Genomic DNA, 19,653 nt, shown 5'->3' with positions numbered 1-19,653 from the left:
TTCTTCTTAAACCTGAGTGCAGTATTCTTTATGTAACCTATAGTCTAGCAGAAGAGAGCATACAATTTCATGGGAAGTATTAATATAGTTAACTTAAGCTTAATGTTCTGTGGTATTCCACAAAAAGCATGACTTACTTGTGCTCTACAGCAGTGGTCCCCAACCTTTGTGGCACCAGGGACCGGTTTTGTGGAAGACAATTTTTCCATGGACCAGGGGGAGGAAATGGTTTCGGGATGATCCAAGCACATTCCATTTATTGTGCACTTTATTTCTATTATTATTACAATGTAATATATAATGGAATAATTATACAACTCACCATAATGTTGAATCAGTAGGAGCCCTGAGCTTGTTTTCCTGCAACTAGACGGTCCTATCTGGGGGTGATGGGAGACAGTGATACCTGAAGTGTGTTGTTTATGTCCAGTCTACTCCATAATCTCGTTTTGGTTCCTGTTACTGCAGAAAACCCTGCTTCACAAAGACAGGGTGTTGGAAATGGAAGCAAGCTTTTCAGTGCTTTTGGGGCATCTATGGATTTTATGCCTTGACTTCAATCTGGAGTGTATGAAGATTGGAAGCTGTTTCAACATACTTTTAAGGCCACCGTCATTTGCGATCTCAAGCAGTTGGTCCTTTTCCAGCACGGACAAAGTCGACTCACCTTGGCTTATCCACAAATGGGTTGCAGATCCATTCCTTCCCAGTTTGGGGGGTCTTTTGTGCTTGGGAAGTAATGCTCAAACTCCTTTGAAAGCTGAGATAGGTGATCATGCACCAGCTGGGGGAAAGAAGGCCCTGGTTCAGCCTCTTTCAAAATATCTGCTAATGTTTGAAACATGTCAGAAATCCCCATGTTCACTTGTCACCCCCATAATTCCAGTTTGGCTTTGAATGCAGCCCCTTTATCTGACAATTTGAACACAGCTGTCGTTCTCCCCTGAAGTGACAGATCGAGTTCGTTGAGCAGGTTGAACATGTCACACAAGGAAGCAAGGTTTGCAACCCATTCTGTGTCACTGAATTGTGCTGCCAGTGGTGACTGTTTTTCTAAAAGAAATCTCTGGAGTGGCTCTTGTAACTCAAAAACTCTGATCAGTGATCTACCTTTAGAAAGCCATCTCACTTCTGTGTATAAGAGAAGATGTGTGTGCACTGCGCCCACCTCCTCACAGAGCTGTGCGAAGAGACGTGAGTTAAGGGCATGTACTTTAACGTGGTTAATTTTTTTTTTTTTTTTTTTTTTTTTTTAGAGACGGAGTCTTGCTCTTTTGCCCAGGCGGGACTGCAGTGGCGCTATCTGGGCTCACTGCAAGCTCCGCCTCCTGGGTTCATGCCATTCTCCTGCCTCAGCCTCCCGAGTAGCTGGGATTACAGGCGCCTGCCATCGTGCCCGGCTAATTTTTTGTATTTTTAGTAGAGACGGGGTTTCACCGTGTTAGCCAAGATGGTCTCGATCTCCTGACCTCGTGATCCGCCCGCCGATAATTTTAATCACATCCTGCAAAATGCTGTTAAGTTCAGGTGAAATTTTTTGGCTAGCCAGCATTTCTCTATGGATGACATGGTGTGTAGACTCGCATTCAGAAGCAACCTCTTTGATCTGAGTAGTGAAACCAGAAAGCTGTCCAACCATGGCAGCCACTCTGTCCATGCGTATACTCACACAAAATGACCAGTTCAGCTTTCCTGACATGTAATCATTCAAAGACTTGAACAGTTCTGCAGCTGTGGTGTGGGCTGGCAACAAAAGTGTACATAACATATCCTCATGCACATCCTCCTGAAAAATACATTACACAAAACAAGCATTGTTGCCTTGTCAACACTGGTAGACTCATCAACCTGGACTGCATACCACAGTGACTCATTAATCCACTCTAACAATTGTGCCTCAATGTCCTCTGCTATTTCATCAATTTGTCTAGTTATGGTACCAGCTGAATGAGGAACTTGTGCCACCTTTTGAACTGCAGGCTCTCCTAAAAGTTCATGACAGATGTCCTAAGCAGCAGGCAGGGTCCACTCTTCACCAACAGTAAAGGACTTCTTAGCTTTAGCAATGCATTTAGCCACTAACAATGATACTCTCAGTACAGACACATTTGATGAAGCTGTGGCCTTCAATGATTGCTTCTGTTCTTCATGTTCACTTAGAAAAAAAACAAAAACAAACCCCAAAGGCTTGTCTTTTAGTGCGAGGTGCTTGGTCTCCATGTAGCAAAGCAGTTTTGAAGGTTTCATGGCTTCACTGGATAGCCAGTTACCACATATTATACAAAGCAGGTTTGGAGAATGTGAAATCTCCTATTGCAATGCACCCGTAATTTAAATAGGACTCTTGGTATTTTCTTTTAAATGCAGCTTTCATTTTGTTGCCAGTCTTAAAGTCTTCTGCTGTCTCATCATTGGGTCTTTCCCCCCTTTTCAAAGAAGCTCTCCAGTGATGTTTATTTTTTACTAATTTTGGCTAGGATTAGCTCATGGGCTTACCAAAACTGTGACTGAGACAAGTGTGCAGTGTGAGAAAGAGGCATGGTAAATAAAATAATGGGTGGGCCATGTGTGGGCTAAAATAACTGTCGGATTCTGACTTAAAGCCTGCTACCAGATGCAGCTGTACAGCTGAAGTACATCAACTCACTTGCCACCATAAAGTTAAGCCTGCCACCAGATACAGCTTAATTGTCATTTGCCACTCACTGATAGGGTTTTGATATGAGTCTGCAAGCAGTTGATTTATTATGGTCTCTGTGCAGTCAAACCTCTCTGCTAATGTTAATCTGTATTTGCAGCTGCTCCTCAATGCTAGCATCAGTGCCTCAGCTCCACCTTAGATCATCAGGCATTAGATTCTCAAAAACAGTGCACAACCTAGATCCCTTGCATGTGCAGTTCACAATAGGGTTTGTGCTCCTATGAGAAACTAATGCTACTGCTGATCTGATAGGAAGCGGAGCTCAGGAGGTAATGTGAGCAATGGGGAGTGGCTGTAAATACAGATGAAGCTTTGCTCACTTGCCTGCCACTCACCTCCTGCTTTGCAGCCTGGTTCCTAACAGGCCACGGATCAGTACTGGTCTGTGGCCCAGCGGTTGGGGACCCCTGCTCTACAGCCTTAATGAGTTTGAAAAATAGTGTTCTAAAGAGTGGCTTATTGTAATGTAACACATTTAAAATAAATTCAAATAAATCAGAACTCCCAACAAATGTGACTGGATTACATTCTCTAGTAAAAAGAAAAAAGTATCACAGTTATAAAAAAATTAATAAATGAAACAAGCCAACAAAAGACTAAAATCCAGGTATGTGCTGTTTATGAGACACATTGAAGGATGAAAAGAAAAAAAGACAGGAAAAGATATACAAGGCAAATAGCAACTAAAACAAACCTGGATAGCTTTATCGATATCAGCCAAAAATTAAAAAACAAAAAAGCTTACGGCAAAGACAGATAAAATATGGTAACTCGCTTTAATCAAAAGGTTAAATTGATCAGCACCACAGGAAAGGGAGAAAAAACGTTAAACTCGGCAGGAAAATGTAATACTTCAAGTCTAAGTATAACCAATAAAATAGCTGTAAAATACATAAAACCAAAAAAATATATAACAACAACAAAAAATTGTCAAATCCACCATCACGGTAGGTGATGTTAATATAATTCCCTAGGTAAGAGACACGTCAAGCAGACAGAAAGTCAGCCTAGCTTAATGAATGTATATGAAACACCACAGCTGAACAACACCCATCAAATAAGAAACATGGCAAGAAGGAAGCAGTCTGTGGTGGAAGCAGAAGCTTGAATGGATGCAGGGGGTTTGTAAAGGAGGACAATAAAGGCAAAACACTGGCAAGGTTGGGAATGAGCAGGTGCTATACTCGCAGAGAAAGCCTGCAAATAGAGAGAGGAGTGAGGGTATGGAACACACATGAGGAGGACAGTGGGGCCAGGGTAATGATGGAGCACTGGGGTAAAAACTCAAGAACAATCCATTTCCTAGGAACCTTCCCTGGTTCCTGCTCTTCCTGAGACCTGGCTGTTAAGCTAATTCTGGGTCACCCTGCAAACAAGTATCCATTCTTGAAGTAACTGAAATGATCCTCTGCTCATTACAACCCAAAGAACTAACCAGTTAAATAATGCAGTTTCCTTGTTGTAGCTGTCAGTAGGGTTAAAGTTCTGCTGGAACGAGGGTCCCCACACAGACATTCTACACAGCTGCTATTCTTGGGCAACTGTGGCATGCAAGCATTCCCTCCTTCCCTCCACAAATGTTCACTGAGTAACTACTTTGAGCAAGGTACTGTGATGGTTTGAAATGGCTTAAAAGAAACATTTTAGATAATACTCTATTTTCTTTATGGTCTTGACAGAATACCAAAGAACTGCTTATGATTTTCACTGAGACAGCCTGAAGGACTTTAAAATTGAGTTTCTAAAAGATTTTTGGCAGAGTATTTGGTTGAAAATTTAGGTAACTAAAAATGTAGATTTGTATTTCTCACTTCAAAATGAAGACTTCTAACTCAGAAAAAACCAATATTGTTGCTATAACAGTGTATGAATTGCAACTTTTTAAACTGGTGGTAAAAATCCAGATGTAAAATATAATTTGTAAAGGGTATTTAAAAAACTGTTGCACAAATTATTTTCTGCAATAATACAGAAGATATTTTTGACCATGAGAGACAAGCCAGTACCTAATATATGTGATGTATTTGGGAAACAAACAAAAAAAAACCAAACCAAAACACCCTGAAACAAAAAACCCCAAACCCAAAGCAAAAACAAAACTCTCAGCTTTTATTTAGAAAACACATCAACCACATACAGAGATAATTTATAGCAGCCTTCTGCATGTATACAAGAAACACTCCAAGTCAAACTAGTGACATAAAAATCATAAAGAAGGTAAAGCAAGGCAGATGGAAATATTTTAAATGCTCATACGAAGAATTTAAGGCCTCAAAAGAGTGTCTTCAGTCAGTCATCATAAGAGGAACCTTATACAATTCAAAGAAACCTTGTCCTTGAAGATCATATGACAAAAAGGTAGTTCATCACTGTGTAGAAAGTACTAAAAAGTGATTAAAATTGTATTCAATGAAGCAAATTTTGATTTAGTATGATAACTATGGAAGAAATTGGAATAATCTCAGATCCTTTTTGTGATACTCAGTCCATTCTCCGCATATATTTGTTACAATTACTACATTCCAGACTCTGTGTGAAGTTCTGGAGATATTCAGACCCTGTCCTCACTTAGCTTATAAGTTTAGTTTTAACATTGTACAATCACTGTCAGAATGGAGGAAGATGCAGCCACTCAACTAGGAGGCAACTGTCCTGGGCAGAACTCACATCATTCAAGAACTGATATCACTGGACAGCATCATGTGACACAACACATCAAGCGTGAAGACTCTGTATTACCACAGCAGAGAGACTGGATAACCAGGTATAATGCCACTTATCCATTGATGTGTTTATCTGTACCAATCATGATTCCCCTTGGTCAGGAATAACTGCAACCCCTTTCTCTGAAAGGTTCATTTCTCCAAATTGCTACAGTATTTTGTCACATTCACTCTACTTCATAGTTCCTGCTTTTATCAGTAAGTCACTTTTTCTCTACCCCTGTGGCACATTAAAATTTATGGGGAATTTAAAAAACAAAAATTGATGCCTGGATTCCCTCCCTGGAGAGTCTGGTTTAACTGACTCTAAAGGGCAACCAGGGTTGAGAATCTCTCTCTTCCATATTTCCACAATATTTTATGCTAGCCAGAGTCTTAAAATTCTCCTTTCACTCTTATACTATTAGTTTCTTTGCTGCAGAACTCTTAACCAGCATCTTTACATTTTCTTTTCTTTGAACTCTCTTGTTTAAAATCTTAAGGAGTGTCCAACAGAAAAATGGACAAAGGACCCGTGGTTGGCAACTCACAAAAGAAACACAAATAACTAACAAACATCTGGAAAACATTCAACATTTCCTCTTGCAATCAAACATGAAAACATTTAACATCTCTCAACTAGTAATGTGTTCGTTAAAAATCCAGGAAATAGGCCTTTTCATACACTGTGAGTAGGAGTGTATTTCAGAAGAACTTCTATGAAGGCAAATTGCCAATGTATTTCAAAAGTTTAAAAAACGTTATTTCCAGCCAGGTATGGTGTCTCACATCTGTAATCACTGCACTTTGGGAGGCCAAGGCGGGCAGATAGCTTTAGGCTAGGAGTTCGAGAGCAGCCTGGGCAACATGGCGAGACCTTGTCTCAACCAAAAATAAAATATAAAAATTAGTTGGGCATGGTGGTATGCACCTGTAGTCCCAGCTACTCAGCAGGCTGAGGTGGGAGGATTGATTGAGCCTGGACGGTCAAGGCTGCAATAAGCTGCGATCGTGACACTGCATTCTGGCCTGGGTGACAGAACTAGACCTTGACTCAAAAGAAAACAAAACGGAAACAAGACTGTTATTTCCTTTGACCTAGAAATTCCATCTCTAGGAATTTACCTAAGGAAACAGACATGAGTCCAAAAGATAAGTGTTCAAAGAAGTTCATGATCGCAAACAGAAACAACTTAAAAGTATTTATTTAGGGCACTGAATCAACAAATTTTTGTATCTCTACGTAACAGAGTATTAAATGGCCACAAAAATGCTGGGGATGAGATTGAGGGTGGCAGAGAATGTATGAGGTTTACTGAGCTCCTTGCCTGTACTGACACATTTTCCCTCTTGCACAAACGTATACTTAAGACATGAGAGATATACATGCATATGGGGATGCAAAATTGCATAAGAGGACATAAAAGAGGGATTACAAATAGGAGACAAAACAAAAAAATCGGCTAAACTGACATAGGAAAAGGAGGCTTGGTGAGTTAAGATGAAGAATAGGGACTTTACAAAGAAGATGCAAGAAACTAAAAGGAAAAGCAGTGTTGCTGTTATGGAAAACAATATGGTGGGTCCTCAAAAAAATTAAACATAGAATTACCATATGATCCAGCAATCCCACTTTTGGGTATATACTCAAAAGAACTGAAAACAGGGGCTCAAACAGATATTTGTATACCCATGTTAATAGCAGCATTGTTCACAATAGCCCAAAGGTAGAAGCAACCCAAATGTCCATTGATAGATAAACAAAATGTGTAATGTACATAAATGGAGTATTTTTCAGCCTTAAAAGGAAGAAAATTCTGAAACATGCTACAACATGGATAAACTGAAAATATTATGCTAAGTGAAGTAAGCCAGTTACAAAGACTCCACCTGTATGAGATACTTTGACTCCAATTATACATATGGTAGACTGTTCCACAGGTTATAGGGGCTCTGTGCATTTTTTCTTTATGCTTAAATTTAGATAATCTCTATTACTATGTTTTCAAGTTCACTTACCCTTTCTTGAGGACGTTATGAAAAGTGAAATAAGTAAGTCACATAAGGGCAAACACTGCATAATTCCACTTACATAATGTACCTAAAGTAGTCAAATTCATAGGGATAGAAAGTAGAATAGTAGTTGCCAGGGGCTGAGGGGAGGAGGGGATAGGGACTTATTTAATAAGGACATCATTTCCGTTTAGGAAGATGAAAAAAGTTTTGGAGATGATTAGTGGCGATGTTTGTAAAAAAATGTGGATGTACTTAATGCCAATGAATTGTAAATTAAAAATGGTAAATGTTATATTATGCATATATAATAAAAATCGCAGGTCTGAAAAAAATTCTAAAGGACAATAATGCTAAGTACTCTGATACTGATAATTGCAATATTAGCTTTGTTTTCTTTTTCAAGGAAATCAGTCCTTACTAGCACTTTTGAACACTTTGTCTCTTGCAAATCCAGTACATGTCAAACTTCTGAAATGCTACTCAAAACTTCACAATAACACAATGTGTTAGTATTTGAGAGCCAAAAGATAAAAACTTTAATCCTGGCTCCAATCTTAATTAGGTATTAGCTGGGGAAAATTAGTTAATTCTTTCTAGACTTGTGCTTCCTATATTTAACATGAACAGGGTGGTCATTTCAACACAAAAATAACTCAAGTTTCTTTGCTACTCTGATATTCTCTAATTCCACAGTCCCTAAGTTCCCCGACAACACTTTACACATTATAAATATCTTTGTTACATGGATGGTTGAGCTTTGTGTAGTTTTTTTTTTTCCGCTAAGAATGTTGTATTGGTATATGGAAGATTTTATTTTGTATTTTAACATTCTTTTTTATGTTTATATCTTCTGTCATTTCGTTGTCTCCAGTTAATATTTGTAAATTTTTTGAGCTAAATTTGTCATTAGCGTCTCCATTACAATTATGAAAGAATACCTGTATTTTTTCTTAAATCTCAAAACAAAATTAGGATTTTTTCCTCCAGAGAGAATTTGACTATCTCTTAATTATCTGATACCATCTATTTTGATTTTTAAGGAATATAACCACCCCCCCAATAAAAGTTGTAAGCATGGAATGCTTTTGTTCCATAAGATGGGATTCTTTCCAAGGACTCTACCTTCTAGGTCTTGTCAATGTGGGAAAGTAAAGTTTCAACATTAGTGTTTCCTTATAAAAGATCAGAGAGTGAATGCTTGATTCATGCCCACTTTACTAAACAGTTGTTTCCAACTATTTTAGCCCCAAATATTTCTTTAAGCTTTTTCGTCTTTTTCATTCCCAGCGCTACTGTCCTAGTTTGCACCATCATCAACATTTGTGAGTACTATTGCTTTGCCTTTCAAATGGGTCTTCCTGTCTTCAAGAAGAATGCCTTTGATGTCTTCAAAACATTGGCTTCTTTTAAATCTGACTTTAGCACTAAGTGAACAATGTGAAATATAAATCTGGCTGCCATTCTTGTACTTTGAGCCCTTCACTGGCTTCTAGGGCCTACAGAATAAAACCTAAGCACCTCAGCATGGCGGATTAGGCCTTTCATCACCACTGTATATCCTGATGTTCTAAGACCCAAGGGTTGCTGCCTCAGCAGATACCATGCAAGCACATATGTGCCTCAGCACATACCACACAAGCACATCCATCATTTTGCTTCTGTGTGTAACCCCAGGTGGTGGAATGTCTTCCTTCCCCATTTTTTCTGGGTTAGCACCTGCTTATTTTAAAAAATTTGGCTCAGGGGGCATCTCTTCCAGGAAGTTTTCCCTGTTCTCTTGCATAACCTGCAGGCACTTACCATGTTATACTATAATAATCTCTTTTTGTGTCTGCCTTCTTCTTTGGACTGTAAATTCCCCAAGAGCAGTGCTATGGTTCAAATGTTTGTTCCCTCCTAAACTCATGTTGAAATTTAATTGCCAATGAAATGGCACTGGGAGGTGAGACTTTTAAGTGGAGTTTAGGTCATGAGAGCTCTGTCTTCATGAATGGATTAATGCCATTATCATGGGAGTGGGTTTGTTATCAAGGGAGTGGGTTCCTAATAAAAGAACAAGTTTAGCCCCCTTTTACCTCTCTCTCTTCCCCACCACCTGCTTTATGGAGGATAGAGCAATCTCAACAGATGCCCTTGATCTTGGACTCTCCATTCTGGAGAGAACCATAAGCCAATACATTTCTGTTCATTACAAATTATCCAGTCTTAAAGGGGATATTACCAATGACCCCACAGAAATACAAATAACCATTAGAGAATATTATAAACACCTCTATGCACACAAACTAGAAAATTTAGAAGAAATGGATAAATTCCGGGACACATACACCCTCCCAAGACAGAACCAGGAAGAAACTGAATCCTTGAACAGACCAACAATGAGCTCTGAAATTGAATCAGTAATAAATAGCCTACCAACTAAAAAATAGGCCAGAAGCAGATGAATTCACAGCTGAATTCTATCAGATGTACAAAGAAGAGTGAGTACCATTCCTACTGAAACTATTCCAAAAAACTGAGGAGGAGGGACTCCTCCCTAACTCATTCTATGAGGCCAGCATCATCCTGATATCAAAACCTGGCACAAGAAAAAAAGAAAATTGAATCCAGCAGCACATCAAAAAGCTAATCCACCATGATCAAGTAGACTTTTCCCTGGGATGCAAGGTTGGTTTGACATATGCAAATCAATAACTGTGATTCATCACATAAACAGAACTAAAGGCAAAAACCACATGATTATCTCAATAGTTGTAGAAAAGGCTTTCCATAAAATGAACACTCCTTCATGTTAAAAACTCTCAATAAACTAGGTATTGAAGGACCATATGTCAAAATAATAACCATCTATGACAAACCCACAGCCAACATCATACTGAATGGGAAAAAGCTGGAAGCATTTCCCTTGAAAACCAGCACAAGACAAGAATGCCTCCTCTCACCACTCCTATTCAACATAGTATTGGAAGTCCTTGCCAGAGTAACTAGGCAAGAGAAAGAAATAAAAGGCATCCAGGTAGGAAGAGAGGAAGTCAAACTATCCTTGTTTGCAGATGACATGACTCTATACCTAGGAAACCCCATAATCTTGGCCCAAAAGCTCCTTAAGCTGATAAACAACTTCAGCAAAGTCTCAGGATACAAAATCAACATACAAAAAAATCACTAGCATTCTTATACACCAAGAGTGAAGCCAAAAGTCTAATTAAGGACATAATCCCATCCACAATTACCACATCATACACAAAATAAAATACCTAGAAATACAGTTATCCAGGGAGATGAAAAATCTCTACAATGAAAACTACAAAATACTGATTGAAGAAATCAGAGATGACACAAACAAATAGAAAAAACATTCCATGTTCATGGACAGGAAGAATCAATATCATTAAAATGGCCATAGTGCCCAAAGCAATTTACAGATTCAATGCTATTCTTACTAAGCTACCATGACATTCATCACAGAACTAGAAAAAAGAATTTTAAAATTCAAATGGGGCTGCACACGATGGCTCACACCTGTAATCCCAGCACTTTGGGAGGCTGACTGAGGTGGCTGGGTTGCTTCAGCTCAGGAGTTCGAGACCAGCCTGAGCAACATGGCAAAACCCCATCTCTGCAAACAAACAAACAAAAAACAGAAATTAGCTGGGCATGGTGGTGTGCGCCTGCAGTTCCAGCTACTTGGGAGGTTATGGTCGGGGGATTGCTGGAGCCTGGAAGTTGAGGCTCAGTAAGCCATGATCACACTGCTGCACTCCAGCCTGGGTGAAAGAGCAAGACCCTGTCTCAAGAAAAATAAGGCCGGATGCAGTGGCTCACCTCTGTAATCCCAGCACTTTGGGAGGTCAAGGCTGGCAAATCACCTGAGGTCAGGAGTTTGAGACCAGCCTGGTCAACATGGCGAAACCCCGTCTCTACTAAAAATACAAAAATTAGCCAGCCATGGTGGTGTGGGCCAGTAGTCCCAGCTACTTGGGAGGCTGAGGCAGGAGAATTACCTGAATCTGGGAGGCAGAGGTTGCAGTGAGCCAAGATTGTGCCACTACACTCCAGCCTGGGTAACAGAGTGAGACTCTGTCTCAAAATAAATAAATAAATAAATAAAATAAAAATTCATATGGAACCAAAAAAGAGCCTGAATAGCCAAGGCAATCCTAAGGAAAAAGAAAGCTGGAGGCATCACACTACCTGACTTCAAACTATACTTCAGGGCTACAGTAACCAAAACAGCATGGTACTGGTACAAAAACAGACATATAGACCAATGGAACAGAATAAAGTGCCCCCAAAATAAGGCCACATACCTACAACCATCTGGTCTTTGACAAAACGGATAAAAACAAGCAATGGAGAAAGGACTCCCTATTCAATAAATGGTGATGGAATAACTGGCTAGCCATGTGCAGACTGAAACTGGACCCCTTTCTTACTCCCATATACAAAAATCAACTCAAGATGAATTAAAGACGAATGTAAAACCTAAAACTATAAAAACCCTGGAAGACAACCTAGGCAATACCATTCTGGACACAGGACAGGCAAAAATTTCATGGCAAAAAATGCCAAAAGCAATTGCAACAAAAGTAAAAATTGACAAATGAGATCTAATTAAACTAAAGAAAACTAAAAGCTTCTGTACAGTAAAAGAAACTATTGAGTAAACAGACAACCTACAGAATGGGAGAAAATTTTTGCAAACTATGCCTCTGACAAAGGTCTAATATCCAGCACTTAAAAGGAACTTAAACAAATCTACAAGAAAAAAACAACCCCATTAAAAAGTGGGCAAAGAACATGAACAAACACTTTTCAAAAGAAGACATACATTTTATTTTATTTTCAATAAGCATATCAAAAAAAGCTTAGCATCACTGACCATTAGAGAAATACAAATCAAAACCACAATGAGATACCATCTCATACCAGTCAGAATGGCTATTATTAAAAAGTCAAAAATTAACAGATGCTGGCAAGGCTGTGGAGAAAAAGTAATGCTTATACACTGTTGGTGGGAGTGTAAATTAGTTCAACCATTGTGGAAATCAGGGTTGCAGTTCCTTCAGAAGCTAAAAACAGAATTACCATTCGACCCAGCAATCCCATTACTGGGTATATACTCACAGGAATATAAATCATTCTGTAACAAAGACAAATGCATGTGTATGTTCATTACAGCACTATTCACAATAGCAAAGACATGGAATCAACCTAAATGCCCATCAATGGGAGACTGGATAAAGAAAATGTGGTACATATACACTATGGAAAACCACACAGTTGTTAAAAAGAACAAGATCATGTACTTTGCCAGAACATGGATGGAGCTGGAGGCCATTATCCTTAGCACACTAACACAGGTACAGAAAGCTAAATACTGCATGTTCTTATTTACAAGTGGGAGCTAAATGATAACACCTGGACACACAGAAGTGAACAACACACACTGGGGTCTACCTGAGGGTGGAGGGTGAAAGGAGGGAAGAGGATCAGGAAAAATAACTAATGAGAACTAGGCTTAATACTTGGGTGACAAAAAAAAAATAATGCCTGGGTACAACAAACCCGCATGACATGAGTTTACCTATATAACAAACCTGCACATGTACCTCTGAACTTAAAATAAAAGTGAAAAAAGATAAATTACCCAGTCTTAGGTATTCTGTTATGGCAGCACAAAAGGGACTAAGACAAGACAAGCAGTAACCATGTTTTCCTAACTGCAGTATTCTTTTTTTTTTTTTTTTTTTGAGACGGAGTCTCGCTCTGTTGCCCAGGCCGGAGTGCAGTGGCACGATCTCAGCTCACTGCAAGCTCCGCCTCCCCGGTTCACGCCATTCTCCTGCCTCAGCCTCCTGAGTAGCTGGGACTACAGGTGTCTGCTACCACGCCCAGCTAATTGTTTGTATTTTTAGTAGAGACAGGGTTTCACCGTATTAGCCAGGATGGTCTCGATCTCCTGACCTCGTGATCTGCCCGCCTTGGCCTCCCAAAGTGCTGGGATTACAGGCGTAAGCCACCGTGCCCGGCCTCCTAATAACTGCAGTATTCTTAGTGTTTAGCACACTATAAGTATTTCAATATTATAAACAAGTCATCAAAATACTAGAGCAAAACCCATCACAAAGTCCACCTTACTTTGTTCTCCTTAGGCTACAGACATGAAAAGCCTAAGGCACAGAGAGCTGGCAAAGGAATGGATTGCTAAAGGGACTGCTTTGTAATAGTACACAGTAGGTGCTCTTCCTTTGTCATATGCAATTTTTTTTTTTTTTTAAGAGACAGAGTCTCATCACCGAGTTACGTAGGCTGGTCTCAAACTCCTGGGTTCAAACAATCCTCCCACATCTGCCTCCCAAAGTGCTGGGATTACAGGCATGAGCCACTGCACCCAGCCATAATTTTTTAACGTATATTTTCATTAAAGGGACATAGCAAATTTCCCATGAATGATTACTTTTGATATTAGGGAATACAGTTGACACAACTATGTTTAACAAAATACTAATTTAATAAATGATTGGTAACTGATATGCAACTTTTCAGACCAATTTAAGAAGCAGAAAGAATAATGAAGGATATTATATTCCTCGAATACTGGGAAAGCATGATACTTTTTGGATCAATATTCCTTTTTTAGTTTCTGAAAATGTGACTGTAAAAGAGATTTCTCTGTTCTAAATATGACAAGCCAAGAGGCTTCTTGACTCTGTAACCTGTGTCCCAGTTAGAAAGTACTGTATTATGTCAAACAAATACAAACTTTAATAGGTACAGTATAACTTTTTTTTTTTTTTATGTTTAACAGGGTCTCACTCTGTTGTCCAGGCTGGAGTACAGTGTACAATCAAGGCTCACTGCAGCCTCAACCTCCGGGTCTCCAGCGATCCTCCCACCTCAGCCCCCCAGTAGCTGGGACTATAGGATCACACCACTACGCCCAGCTAATTTGTGTATTTTTTGCAGAGACAGGGTTTTGCCATGTTGCCCAGGCTGGTCTTAACTCCTGAGTTCAAGCGATCCACCCGCCTTGGCTTCCCAAAGTGCTGGGATTATAGGCTTGAGCCACCACTGTGCCTGGCCATAACTTTTTTTTTTTTTTTTTAAGTAATCTAGGTCCAATGCTTCATCCGCTTTGGATCTAAAAGCTTCTAAATTCACTTATTCCACTATCCAATTAAACCTTTTGAAAATTAGGCACTCATTTCCTGATTTGGCAGGATTAAATTTAGATGCTTGGGTGAACACGAGTCTTATCTCTCAAGCCATCACTTTTAATTGGCAGCATGTAAAAAGATAACACAGAGTTTTAGTTGACATCAGAGTCTATTGCCATGGAAATATAAACATAGGTTTGTATTAAGCTTGTCTTAAAGCAAGTTTTAGTACTGCAGAGAGACTTGAAGAGAGACAGGAAGTCAATTTTATTAAAAATTTATTCTTTAAATGTTGTAGTGCCCTAGATCAGAAACTCAGTGATCTCATCCAGTCTCATGGCTTTAAATACCATCGATACACTGATGACTCTGAAATTTATATCTCCGGGTTGGACTTCTCCTTTGAACTCCAAACTCTTGTATCTGTCTTCTTGATCTCCTCAATTGGATGTCTAGTAGGTACCTCAACCCTCCCATGTCCACTCTGTGCTCCTGATACAGCCCTCTCCCACCCAACTTTCTCTGCAGACAATCTTCTGCATTTTCGTAGAGGTCAGCTTCCTCTAATCCTGTCAACTGTACCCCAAAAATATAATCGAAAGATGCTTTCTCTCCACTTGCACTGCTTTCAAGCTACCATCATTTCTTGCCTAGATTGTTGGGATTGACTCTGAATTTGTCTCCCTGCTTCTGTATTTGCCTTCCTTCATGCTATTTATTCTCATATAGCCCTTGGAGAGATCCTATTATAATCAAAATAAGATTATGTCACTCCCCTGCTCAAATCCTCCACTAGCTTTTCATCTCATGCAGAGTATGACTCAATGTACTTTAATCACTGATTGCTGTCTCCTCTTTTTTTCTTCTTCAGCCATACTGGACTCCATGTTCTTCACTGAATAGGGCCTTTGAGTACGCTATTCCTTCTGTCTGGAATGCTCTTACCTCAGATTATGACTTGTTTTCTTTCCTCCTTTAGGTCTTTACTCTAAATGACCTTTTCAGTGAGGCTTTCTGAAGCCAGTCATCTAAACTTCCTATTCCCATCCCTCCTTACATGTTTAATTTTTCTCCTTAGCTTTTATCTAACATGCTATGTAATTAACTTATTTCTACTGATACTGTCTTACTAGAATGTAAACTTCATGAGGCAGGGATTTTTGTCTGTGTTTTCACTGCTGTATCCTCTGCACATCGGGAAGTGCCTGGCACATAGTATAAATTCAATAAATATTTCTTGAATGAATAATTAAAAAAATGGGTGATACAGGTCATAAAAAATAAGGATTACTAATGAAAGCATGATTAACAAAGGCCTATGAGCCTAACGTCTAAAAATATTCACACATTGTTGTTTTTTTTGTGGAAATCTGTCTTTGGAAAATCTTTGACTTTATACCCCATAAGACCAGGGTTGATTTCTTGTGTCTTTGTAATGTGTAACTTTAGAGATCAGTGTTCAAGAAGGAAGAGGATAATGAGAAAAATGTGAGTATTAAATAATTTCAATTGTTTGCCATGCTGCATGAGCTAATGATTTTTAAAAATTATTACTACATAGGACTTACTATTCATAGCTGACTGAAATTAGAAATGAAAAAAAGGTTATTCATTGATTGAATTAGCAGTGTCTGGCCCACAGTAATGTAATATATAAAGTAAGTTGGGCTTGGATGCCATCCAAAAGGGCTTAGTTATTGAAGCAGTTTTATTTCTGAAGTGATACTAAAGAATAGGCATGGGTGTCCAGGCTAGTTACAGTTAAATTTAGGAATAAGGCACAGTAATAAAGATACTATCTTTAGACTTGAAAATTATAAATCCTTAGTTGTTATTCCTTATCAGTTTATAAAGGTAACAATGAATGTACAGACTACAAGCTATCAAATGTACTGTAGATGAAAAGGGCAATAAACACTAGTCAGAGTTAGAGGTAGAATGATATAATGGAAAGGTAAGAATTGGGGCCAGGCACGGTGGCTCACGCCTATAACCCCAGCACTTTGGGACACCAAGTAGGAGGATCGCTTGAGCCCAGGAGTTCAAGACCAGCCTGGGTAATATAGTGAGAGCCCATCTTTAAAAAAATAAAAAATAGAAAATATATATTTAAAAAAATAAAAAAGAAAGGTGAGGATTGGGAGACCTGGGTAGTAGCCTTTACTATGCCACTTACTGGCTGTGTGATTTGGAGTAAGTCATTGAAGCTCTCTTCCTTATCTCACTTGTAAAATGTGAGGATAGAATGATAGGCTTCAAAGAGTCTCTGAGAACTAAGTATTGTAGGATTTTTTACTTCAAGCTTAACCACTGTGGTAGCAAAAATAACATACTCTCTGCTCCCCTCTCCCAAAGGATGTCCACATCCAAATCCCCAGAATTTGTGAATATGTTGTTACATGGCAAGGGGAAATTAAGGTTCCTAATAAGCCACCATAAAATAAAGAGATTATTCTGAATTATCTGGTTGTGCCTAATGTAATCACAAGAGTTCTTATAATGGTGAAGAGGGAGCCAGAAGACTGGGGGTCAGAGTGATGTGATGTGAGAAAGACCTGAACAACCATTGCTGGCTTTGAAGATGGAGGAAGGGGCCACGATGAGCCAAGGATGTGGGCAGGCCCTGGAAGGTGGAAAAGGAAAGAAAACAGATCCTCCTCTAGAGTCTCCAGAATGGAGCCCAGCCCTGCTGACACCTTGATTTTAGCCCAGTGAGACCTGTATCAGACTTCTGACCTCCAGAACTGTAAAAAAATAAACTTGCATTACTTATTAAGTTTGGTAATTTGTTACAGCAGCAGTAGATAACTAATATAATCATGATACTAACTGTAACTAGAAAAGTTGCACTCAAGTTTATCACAGATGCAGGGTTTTAAATGAAAATCCTATACTCAGATTTCTGTAAAGATCTTCAGTGTCGTAAGTAATATGAGATCATGAAAAGTTTGTTGAAAAGCTGTGGGAATTAGTAGAGAGAGTCTATACGGGAATAAAATTTTTACTAATGATTTTACTAATGATTTTTTACTGATGATTTTACTAATGATTTTGCTAATCATTAGTAAAATTTTTACTGATTCATGTGAAGAGAAGAAACTTGGATATTTTATGAAGGAATGAAAATGGCCAAGAGGAGAAATTCTTCTCTGGGCTTCAGTTTATTTATCTAAAAACTGAAGGACTAGAATAAATAATTCCCAAATTTTTCTAGCTCTGAAATAAGATTTTAAAACCCTGACGGATGCTAAACTGGGCCTTTGATACCACTGCCCTACCCCACCCCACAAAGTACTACAGTTATTTTTAGTATCTGATGGTGAAGCTTCACAGAAAGCTCTCAGTTTGGTAACAAGGAAGTAGCTCTGAATTTTAACCCTGACACTTTTATTCAGGTAGGATGTATGAGAAAATTTAATTTTCTTTTCTTTTCTTTTTTTTTTTTTTTGAGACGGAGTTTTGCTCTTGTCACCCAAGCTGGAGTGCAATGGCGCGATCTTGGCTCACTGCTACCTCCACCCCCAGGTTCAAGCAATTCTCCTGCCTCAGCCTCCGGAGTAGCTGGAATCACAGGCGCCAGCTACCATGCCCAGCTAATTTTTGTATTTTTAGTAGAGATGGGGTTTCACCATTGTTGGCTGGGCTGGTCTCAAAATCCTCACCTCAGGTGATCTGCCCACCTTGGCCTCCCAAAGTGCTGGGATTACAGGTATGAGCCACTGCGCCCAGTCTACTTTAGTTTTCTTACTCTTCTGCCACTTCACACATAAAATCATGGTAAACATTTAGCTAGGTGGATTTCCCATGGAATGAATCATTTTAGATGAAGGTTTACTGAAGGTTTATTCCTTTATGTAACTAAACTTTATGAATTTTTGATGAAACTTTTTCTAAAGTGAAATACATGCTCTATTTTTGTACAAAATTTATTAAGTACCATACAACCTTTTCTTGAAAAGAGTCATCACCAGTAAAATCAATTGCTATATTGTGTTGTAAACACAGTGATGTTCTTTCTACACAGGTGTCTGCAAACTATGGCCTGCAGGATGTTCTTGTAAGGCTTGGGAGGTAAGAATGGTTTTTACATTTAAAAAATGTTGTTAAAAAAATGTGACCTTGACCATATATGGCTTGCAAAGCCTAAAATATTTACCATCTGGCCCTTTACAGAAAAGTTTACTGACTCTTGCTCTAGAAAAAGATGTACAGGCCTCTTCAACAAATGTCTCCAACTAGATTCAATTTTATGCTCTGTCACCAAAGTAAAGTATTTTTATCTTGGCACAGTGTCTGACAAAATAGTTCTAATAGTTGTGGAAAAATAAAGGTCATTGGTATTTAAAATTCTTTTGTTGCTTCTTCTTGTTACGCAGTCTCCTACTCACCCTCAAGTTTTCATCAGTCACTATAACTGCCTCTAGCAGTGTCTCCTCTCTCTAACTCCCACCTTTCTAATCTCAGTGAAAATTTGGTAACACAGCTTATAAATATTTTAAGGTAAGGTTAAATTGGTTACATGAGGACCCTAGACCTATCTTCTGAGTAGAATACAGGTGGTTTGGTGCAGCAATCTGGTGACTTATTTTGATTGCCCCAAGGCCTTTTTGTTTAGTTCCATGTTCTCTATTACCCTTTGGAAAAGCAACATTTCAGGACAAATGAGGTGTTACTGTAGTATACCTGATCATTTTTATAACATAAAGTAGCATTACATCTGAAAAGATATTCATCAAAAGACTGAACTGCAGTAATTGGAGTGGTAGGATTTTCTTGGAATATCTGAATTTATTACTACTTTTACAATGAACATACATTACTTTTGTAATCAGAAAAGCTACCTTAATTTAAAAAAAAAGACAAATCAGAAGAATCTGTCTACTCAATCTTACTGACTTAACAATTTTCATTTGGCATATTTTCTATCATAATTTGATCATAGTTTTTAGAGGTTGTAAATACTGTGTTCATGTTTTTATTCTGATTCATACTTGGCTTGCTGAAAAATACGCTGTAAATATAAAATACTGCAGTAATGCTGACAATCAACATGGTGAAAGGTGACAGTCTTTTT

The 19,653-nt window shown here is 38.7% G+C and overlaps 2 protein-coding genes across 9 annotated transcripts in view; one reads left to right on the top strand and one right to left on the bottom strand.

Annotated features, from left to right (window-relative positions):
* Positions 1–19,653, top strand: part of BABAM2 (BRISC and BRCA1 A complex member 2) — a 577,548-nt gene that overhangs the window by 99,773 nt on the left and 458,122 nt on the right. For both annotated transcript variants that reach the window (XM_055253180.2, XM_063623865.1), the window contains one exon: positions 18,604–18,650. The gene's annotated coding sequence lies outside the window, so the exon portion shown is untranslated. The remainder of the gene's footprint in view (positions 1–18,603; positions 18,651–19,653) is intronic.
* RBKS (ribokinase) overlaps positions 1–19,653 on the bottom strand; it is a 113,112-nt gene that overhangs the window by 92,612 nt on the left and 847 nt on the right. The window lies entirely within an intron of this gene.

This window comes from Symphalangus syndactylus, chromosome 18, assembly GCF_028878055.3.
Source record: "Symphalangus syndactylus isolate Jambi chromosome 18, NHGRI_mSymSyn1-v2.1_pri, whole genome shotgun sequence".
Taxonomy (NCBI): domain Eukaryota; kingdom Metazoa; phylum Chordata; class Mammalia; order Primates; family Hylobatidae; genus Symphalangus; species Symphalangus syndactylus.
The sequence above is the reverse complement of the archived record's forward strand: the minus strand, read 5'-3'. Positions and strand labels throughout refer to the sequence as shown.